Here is a 9,399-nt window from a genome sequence, read left to right on the forward strand (position 1 = left end):
GAAGGATTTATTCTGCTCTGCTGCTCTGCAAAGCAAAACTATACCATAAGAGAAAGGTTGCTACAGTTGCTAGTGTTTTTATTTTTGTTGTTATAGCTAAGGTGTCAGCTGTAATGTTAGCGGCAGCAGCAATATAGCCCCTTGTAGGCAGGGCGGGGCCCATTATGGCTTTCCCACCTCAAAGTTGTCCACTCTTCCATTAAGGGAAGAGAAGAGGGTATTGTTCACAAGAAGGTGGCTGACAGTTGGAAGCCAAGAATTCTTCTCTGCCTCAGATCTTAACCTGGTTCTAAAAACTTGCCTTTCATAGAAGATGGGTTCCAATTCAGAAGAATCCCTGAGGTCCATTTCCGAGCCTGGCCTGAGACAATTTTTTTGGCATCCAGTTATGTGGTTGAATCTGAAATATGATGGAACAGATGAAATTCTATTACAGTGGTGCCTCGCTTAACGAGTGCCTCGCTCAACAATGAATTCACATAATGATGGCCTTTGCTGGAAATTTTGCTGCCTCACCTAACGATGTTTCCTATGGGGGATTTTCGCATAACGATGTTTGGGACCTTGCTTCACTTAACGATGACAGTTTTAGGTCCCCTGTTTCGCTTAACGTTTTTTTTGACAGCCCTGTTTTTGCTATTTTAAAAATATTCTAAAATGTTTAAAAATGTTTAAAATGCTTGGAATCATTAGTGCACCTAATAAAACCTTCGTTAAAGTAATTTGGCTTCGTTCTGAGTTTTTTTTTAATTTTTGGTGATTTTTTTTTCACCATTGAAATGTATTGAATAGGCTCCTATTGGAACTGATTAACTGGTTTTCATTACATTCCTATGGGAAATGGTGTTTCGCTTAACGATGTTTTCACATAACAATGTTTTTAATGGAACCAATTAACATCGTTATGCGAGGCACCACTGTACTTAGCATAATAAGTCACACAACTAGAGTAGGTCCATTTAATCATTGGGGATGTGGTGAGTCAGCGGCTCCGGACGTTCCATTGATTCAATAGGCCTACTCCAGTTGCATGACTTATTATGCTAAGCGGCAGGATTTTAGCTATTCGCTTCTAATGGCAACCCTAGAGAGACTCAAAAGCTTCAGTCAGATTGCCATTATATCCTGAGAGAAAATAATATTTGTTTTGGTTTAGGTATCTGTCTGTGGAGCCAATTCCTCACCGTGCCTCCTGCGAGTAGACCCAGCCTGTGTGGCCTTGGGCAAGCTGCACAGTCCCAGAAGAAGAGAATGGTAAACCACTTATGCGTATTCTCTATGTGGAAAACCCCTGAAAAGGGTCACCATACATCAGAACTGACTCGACAGCACATGATTATTATTAAAATCACAAAATCTGACCCATTTTATAATGTTCCAACTGGATCTTGTAAAAGTTACTTTTCGGAGTGACGGCTCCCAGCTTGGCTGCAGGATTCCGAGAAGTATAGTTCAAAAAGGTAACTTCTCCAAGCTCCAGTTCCTACTCAGATTTCCAGGGCACCGTCCATTTGAGTGGAAGCGATGCCAGCTTCAGAACAGCAGTGTAACAAAAGGCTCAAGAGCCTTGTTTCTGGCCGGTTAAAGGAAAGAGACAAAGAAGGAGAAACAAAGAGAAACCTGGCTGAGTTTAAAACCCATTAGTCAGATTGCACCTGATGTTCTTTAAGTGCCCGTCCCCTTACACTTCAGCAGACATAACACCGTGTTCCTAGCAGGCTGGCCAAGTTTGCATTGCCACAAGCAAAAAACTGGATCAGTCGCGCAAGGTGTAGCTTTCCTGATCCATCTGACGCGCTAGCTTTCCGTTGTCAGTTCAAACTGCTTAGAAATCTCTGCAGAAAGATGCATTAACTGAGATGCATTTTTTTTTTCTTGTGTTCTCTGAAGGAAAAAGAAATCCATTTTTTAAAAAAACAGCACCAACATATAAACCATCTCAGGGTCAAGAAAGATTTATCCCAGCCAAGAGTTTAATCCAAAAACTCTGATTCAAATGTCCCAGCAGATGCATGATGCAGGAGCCGCAAGCAGACGGCTTGATAGCAGAATCCTCACTTTGTGCCTGGGCAGAATCCTAAACAGATGAACTGCGTGGTAAGAAAAGAGATTGTATAATGGAAAGCAGGGAATGTGAGCAGATGCAAGATCCAGAGGAAATGAACGGTTAACAGGGGATTGGAAGCCAGGGCAGGCGGGATCCGTTGCAATATGGATCTTGGATCTTCTTGGTCTTGGTTTTATCTTCATCACTTTCCTGGCAGAAAGATAATTTAGAAGCAGAAATGAGGAGCTCGGTACATAGGTGAGCTTTGCTATGGCATTGCTCCTTTTGCTAGTCAATGATTGGTGATAACAAGCTATTTGAAGCCCCAGAACTACACCCCGGTTTATAAACTGGGAGGAGGTTGGGTGGAACAGGGTTCTGATTTTCAGGCTATAAACTGCTGTTCTGGGGATTACTCCTCCTTTTACCCATTTGAAACCTATGTTGTTTCAGTTCCATGTAGATTTTTTTTTAATGGGGAAAAAAATCTATCTATCTATCTATCTATCTATCTATCTATCTATCTATCTATCTATCTATCTATCTATCTATCTATCTATCTATCTATCTATCTATCTATCTATCTATCTATCTATCTATCTATCTATCTATCTATCTATCTATCTATCTATCTATCCATACACATGTATGTATGTATGTATGTATGTATGTATGTATGTATGTATGTATGTGTGTGTGTGTGTATGTATGTATGTATGTATATATGTGTGTGTGTATACACACACACACATGCATTTATTATTAACATGTTTCTACTGAGTAAAATGAATCTGTGAACAGATTATTCTGATTATTTATTGGATTCAATGGATCTTCTTCTACCAATATTTCATTGGTTTTTAGAAAAGTATACTATGTTATATGCACAGTCAAATGTGAGCCTATCTTCAAATGTATGCCTATTGCTTTGTGGGTTTTTTTTAAGGGATACATCCCCAACCTTGAAATTATTTGAGTTCTGGCTACAACTTGTAGTCAGTTTCGGAAGGCAGGAGTTAGATCAACTTAGGGGAGATATTTAACTCAGGAAATTTTTCACACATCTCTTTATATATGATGCTTTATTTTTTTCGTGACCACGGAATATTGTCTTCAGACAAAACGCTAGCTCTATGGGTTGGAAATGGAGATGAGCACTGACGCCTAGACTCGGACACGACTGGACAAATTGTCAAGGGGAACCTTTAACTTGTTACTAATGAATTAAAAAGAAAAGAGATGTACCCAGATCACCTGGGGAGAATTTCCTTTCAGTTTTTTTCTTATAAGCATTTTCAAATATTTGTGAAAAAAGATATTCAGAACAGAAAGAGCTTGAGAGTAAAAAAAATGGAACATGAGAGAAGCTGGAACTGATAGTCATTTATCCTAGCCTGGGGTCTGAATACATCAGGCTTAAAAATTTGGATTTGAATCCCTGTGTATTCATCCATGTAAAATCTGAAATGAGGGTTGCCATCTCTTTTCTTCTTCTTCTTAGAGGTTCCTTATTTTAGTACATATATGGCAGGCGAGTAACACAGGGTTCTCTTTATTCTAGGAAGAGCTCTGTCTAATGAAATATGGTCAACACAGATGAAGGAAACTTTCATTTCAAAATGTTGGCTCTAACGTATAAAGCCCTAAATGGCTTGGGTCCAAGCTGTCTCAAGGGCTGTGTCTCCCTTTATGAGCCTGTCCAGGTGTTCAGATCATGAGGAGAGTCCTTTCTCTCAGTCCCACCACCTTCCCAGGTGAATTTGGTGAGGACACGGAAAAGGGCCTTCTCTGTAGCTGCTCCCAGACTCCGGAATTCCCTCCCACTTGAGGCCAGGCTGGCCCCATCTTTGCTGTCCTTCTGCAAGCAAATACCTTTCCCTCAGTGACTGACTGTGTGAGTGAGCAGTTTAAATATATTGTTGCACCTCACTGCTTTGAATGTGTTTTTGGTGTTGCTTCAGTTTACAGTTTTTTAGCGGGGTACTAGTTTTATCCTTTCAGAATTTGTATACTTATTGGTTTTAGCTTTAAATATTGCCTTTTACTGATATAAGTCACTTTGGGTCCTTTTTACCATAATTTATTTTATATATTTATTTTATTAGATTTATACCCTGCCCATCTAGACCAATGGTCTACTCCTTTTTAAGGAGAAAGGTGGGATAAAAATAAAATAAACAAATCAATTTCAGTTTTGTTTTTGAAGAATTTATCCATGCCTTCACATTTTGGATTTCTACAGTCATTTTTTAAAAAAAAATGACTGTAGAAGAAAACAGAGCAAACTTCCCCATCTTTAAAGGCAGCTTCACCTGTTCAACACAGACAGACACACACAGACACAGACACAGACACACACACATACACGGGGGGGGGGGGAGAGACAGACAGAGAAACTGTACCTATTCCAGGTTGCATTCCACTGGATTCTTGCTCAATAATTTTGTCTTTTTATCCGCGAAGGCTTTCACGGCTGGGATCTAATGGTTGTTGTGGGTTTTTAGGGCCATGTTCTGAAGGTTGTTCTTCCTGACGTTTTGCCAGTCTCTGTGGCTGGCATCTACATTTATTAGGGTTAGGGTTACCAAAGCTGTGATACAAGGATATCTGCAAGCGGGATCTGAAGGCCTTAGGAATAGACCTCAACAGATGGGAAACTCTGACATCTGAGCGTTCAGCCTGGAAGCAGACGCTGCATCACAGCCTCTCCCAATTTGAAGAGACCCTTGTCCAGCAGGCCAAAGCAAAGAGGCAGACCCCAAATCAGCCAAATCAGGGAGCTGGACAGGGGACAGATTGTATTTGTCTTTAGTGTGGAAGGGATGGTCACTCTTGAATTGGCCTTCTCAACCACACTAGATGCCGTTCCAAGTCCTCTATTCAGAGCACATTACCATAGTCTCTCGAGACTGAAGGATCCCTACTAGTTGAGTCCTTTCTCACAGGATCAAGATGACTTCTTGTTAGGAATCAAACTCCTGGCCTCTGGCTCCACAGCCAGATACCTAAGCCACTGAGCCATCCAGCAGATCTTAACAATAATCTCTGAACTACAGAGCTGGAAGGGACCCTACAGATCATCACGTCCATCCCCAGTCAAGGAGACACAGTGAGGAACTGAGCTCCCAACCCTTGGCTCTACAGCCAATTACCTAAACCACGGAGCTATCCAGCAGTTCTGTAGTTTATCTATTTGTGGCACATTCTGTTGTGCTGTATATTGACCTTTGAGGTTTTAATTTGGATCCTTGGTTCTCACCTGGCATTTGCTATTAAACCACTTGAAGATGAAGCAAAGGTCATGGCCCTCCTATCACCGCTGTGTTTTTACAGCCGACAAGGCGAGTGCTGAATCAAACTTCTGGTTTTGTTGTTCTCTCTCTTTTTCAAAGAAGAAGAAGAAAAGAAAGCGCATTATCATATTATGAGGCTGTGCTGAGCAGCTGACAATAAATCCAAGAGAAGTAGGTCCCCGGATTTTTAAAGAGGTTTCCCTCTGGGAATGTCAATTACTTTTCTCTCCCCGTGCATTGTCCCCACCTTGAAATTCGGCTGCAGCGGCTTTGATATTGTTGTTCATTTTGCACTCGAAGCTGGATGAGGCGCTCCTCTGTGGGAGTGCACTTGCATATGGCCACTTCTGATCTCAAATGGGTAACTATGGATTCACACATTACACGGAGGGGAGGGAATGAGAGCATGCCTATTTGTTTCAATAAATAAATAAATAGCATTAATGATGAGACTTGTTCGTTGGCATGAGCAATGGAACAGCAGCTCAACAGGCTGTTGATCCATTTCTGGGCACAACTCAAAGGGCTGATTTTAACCTACAAAGCCCTAAAAAAAGCTTGAGTCCAAGTATCTCAAAGACTGTGTCTTCTTTTATGAGTTTGCTTGGGTGTTAAGATCATCAAGAGAGGCCTTTCTCTCTGTCCTACCACCCTCAAAAGGGCGTTTGGTGGGAACAGAGGAGAGGGCCTTCTCTGTCGCTGCTCCCAGACTCTGGAACTCCCTCCCACAGGAGGCCAGGCGGGCCCCATCTTTGCTGTCCTTCCCCAGGCAGACAAAAACCTTTCTCTTCAGGCAAGCTTTCTGTTAGTGACTGATTAACCAAGGGGATTTTTTTTTTCATGGGCTTATTTTATTCTGTTGTTTTACACATATTTGTAATATTGCTCTTGTGAATTTTATATGTGTTATCGGTATAATGCTTTTCAAATATTGTAATGATTCCTTATTTAGCTTTTAACTTCGTTTTTTTTTAATGCCCTAAGCAGCCTTGGATCCATTAGGAAAAAAGTGGTTTAAAAATAATTTAAATGACTAAATAAATAAATAAATAAATGCCACATGTGCCACTAGCTCACGGAGCTTAGGAGATACATTTTAGTTGCATTTCCCTAGTGCCAGATCCACCAACTCCAAATTCAGTATTGTTAACCCCTACACCATACACAGTCTCCTTTGCTACACATGGGCCAAAATCCTGATATATATATTTTAGCTATACCTGCCTAGTTTGAAGATGCACAAGTCATGGCAAACTTTGTATCAGAGAGGAAATCTTATCGAGGAAGGAGTTCCATGGATGCCGTTGTATGGTCAGTTGCACAGTCACCGAGACAATTTGTGTGTGGTTAGTTGTGTGATTGCCCATCCGTGGTCTGCCATCTTGGCACGATTCTGTTTCAGTGAAGGCTTTGGACTTGGTGCTTTTTTTCACCTCCAGTTCTCCATTTCTGGCTGTGCTGAATCATTCTGCAATGGGCTGCTAGAAGAGAAGCAGCGCAGTGTAATGGTTAGACTGGTTAGTCTTGAATAGAGTTGACCATGAACTGGTGGTTCATGCTGATTTGTTTACTTCAAAAAAAAAAAGAGTGTCAGGTGGTTCAGTGCCCTGCCACTTCTGGCAGGAGCCTACTCAGAAGTAGCAACCAGAAGAGGCAGGGTAGGGACACCAGGATGATGCCCACTAGAGGGGGTGGGTCACCGAACACTTTTTGTAGTGGTAAATGAACCAGCACAAACCACTGAAGGGCCAGTTCATGCCCATCTCTAATCTTGAAATGGCATTTGGGGGTTCTACATTCAAGGTCTCATTGAGCTGCGAAAATTAGTGGGTGACCTTGTGCCTGTCACTATTTTTCCACCTCCCCTACTGCACAGAGTTGTGGTGAGGTCAAAATGACAATGGCAGGGACCTTCTCAACTGCCCCTGCTCCTCCAAAGAAAAAAGTATAGGAATAAATAAGAAAATAAATCCATGTGAAAAACTACCTGCCATTGCAGCCAGCAGCAGATTTATAATTCCCCACCACTACCACTGTCTCCTACGTTCCAGATACTGCAGTGGCTACTACCGCAACGTTTTTGAATCAAATGCAGAAAGCCTGATGGAGAATATATATATCTACCTAGTGTTGAAAAAGCTTGGTACCGAAACCTCTAGAGAAGTTTCAGGGGATCAATTTTGCTTCAGCTATAGATGCAGTTGCACCAGATGTAGTTAGAGAATCGTAAACATGAACAGGACTTTATGCGTGGGGCTTGTTAACTGAACACTTACGCAAGTCGCTCCTCAAGTCTCAACAAAAAATTTGATTCATCCTATAATCAACGTGGAACTAGCTCATAGACCCTGCTCCTTCATGAGTCTACTATGGTGAGCAAGACCAGTAGCATTGTGGCATACTTTCTAAATTGTGAGTCAGAATCAAACCCTTTCCTGTTTGCTTATAAAATCTGTCCCAGAATATTCAACACACCAATATTAGGATTCGGCTGCCAGGAGGAACAGCTTCTGCATCCCGTGATGTATGAACCACAGAATTGTGCTTCATGTATATTTGTAACTCTGAGTAAATGGAGCTGTCCAAGGTGTGCAACAATCACTCTCTTATGTATAATTTAATGTAGCAGAGCTGTCTTAATTTCTCTAAATTGCAGTGACAATCAGATCGCCTGCAGGGATATTACTATTTTTTTTTCACCCACTGTTGATCAACAATGAAATGGTTTAATTACCTGATCAGAACCCGCACTGTGTTGATGGATGAACGCTAAATGGGCACGTTTAAGAATGCGCAAGCAATTTTTCTGTGTTTATTAACCCTAGCATGGCAGCAACGAGAAGAAGGGGTTCCAATGAAAGCTTGGAAAACTAACTTCTGGGGGCCACGATGTCTTGAATTCCCAGCCTAGCATGACCATTAACTGTGGTGACTCAAAGGAAGCAGTTCCTTTTCTGTCAACCCTTTTGCATTGAGATGGTTGAGTCTACAGAGTGGACATAGCAGGGCTGTCATGCATTCTGGGATTATCAAGAACAGATCCTTCCCCTGCTCTGTACGACTAGATTTCAAGTATTTGAAGAGTGCAAGTCTATCTCCCCTGCCCGCCCCCAGTCTTCTTTTCTCAAGGCTACACATGCCCAGTTCTTTCAGTCGTTCCTTATACAGCTGAGTTTCCAGTCCCTTGATCATCCTTGTTGCCCTCCTCTGAATTTCACTGAAAACTAGCCTAGTGCTGATACCCAGAAACAACCGCAGAGGCCTGGCGCTGTACATGTTCACCTGAAGCGCACACCCAGCCTTGGAGCAACAGTTCATTTCCTCCATCAAGCCAACCAAAGAAGTGATAAATGAGAGGAGGGCCAAGGTGGATTCAGAAACCAACTAATGAGACCTCCGCTTGATACATAAGACCTGAGGGAGCCTCCCCGAAACAAGACGGTGAGGAGAAGGGCTGTGTTTTGCGGATTTCAAGAGACGGACGTTGAAAGGAGCAGAGCGCTGACGCTGCAGCCCAACTCAATGTGCTGAGATGCATTCTTGCGTGCTCTGGGCGCAGGGAGGGGAACACCGTAACTTGGTGATACATTTCCAAACAGAGGAGCGGCCAAGGTCAATTTTGATTTCCTGGGCTCTGTGGCCCGGGAGTTTTGACAGCTTCCAAATGAAGTCAATGAGAGCCTGGGTCCAATTAGCAGGTCTCTCTGGATCACCCGTGAGCATTTCCTGGCTCTTTTCCCATCAACAAGTTTTTTTCTTTTCTTTGTTTTACCAGAAACCCGATTTTCATAGCTTTTCCTTCTCCTGTGAGATTATGGACTTTCATTTAAGGTAATCGCAGGTCCAGAACACTGGTTAGAGGAAATTATTTTAAGTGAAAATAAACTGGGAAAGGAAAGATGAAGTATACTGTACCTTCCTTTTCCATGTTCCCCCTCCACAGCAGAATGTGACCTGACAAGGCCACTTCTCAGTGTAAATGTTACATGTGACTAGTGATGAACGTGGAGCAGGCTTATCGATGTCCATTAAGAAGACACATCCAGGTATAAAGATATA

General features: G+C 42.2%; 1 long non-coding RNA gene across 1 annotated transcript; it reads right to left on the reverse strand.

The window, feature by feature from the left end:
- Positions 1 to 301: 301 nt before the first annotated feature.
- LOC140706484 (uncharacterized) lies at positions 302 to 7,946 on the reverse strand. The gene is made up of 3 exons (XR_012086107.2): positions 5,588 to 7,946; positions 5,307 to 5,428; positions 302 to 400 (listed from the first exon to the last, which is right to left on the reverse strand). It is a non-coding gene; the product is annotated as an uncharacterized LOC140706484 (long non-coding RNA).
- Positions 7,947 to 9,399: the final 1,453 nt, after the last annotated feature.

Source organism: Pogona vitticeps, chromosome 4 (genome assembly GCF_051106095.1).
Source record: "Pogona vitticeps strain Pit_001003342236 chromosome 4, PviZW2.1, whole genome shotgun sequence".
NCBI classification, from domain to species: domain Eukaryota; kingdom Metazoa; phylum Chordata; class Lepidosauria; order Squamata; family Agamidae; genus Pogona; species Pogona vitticeps.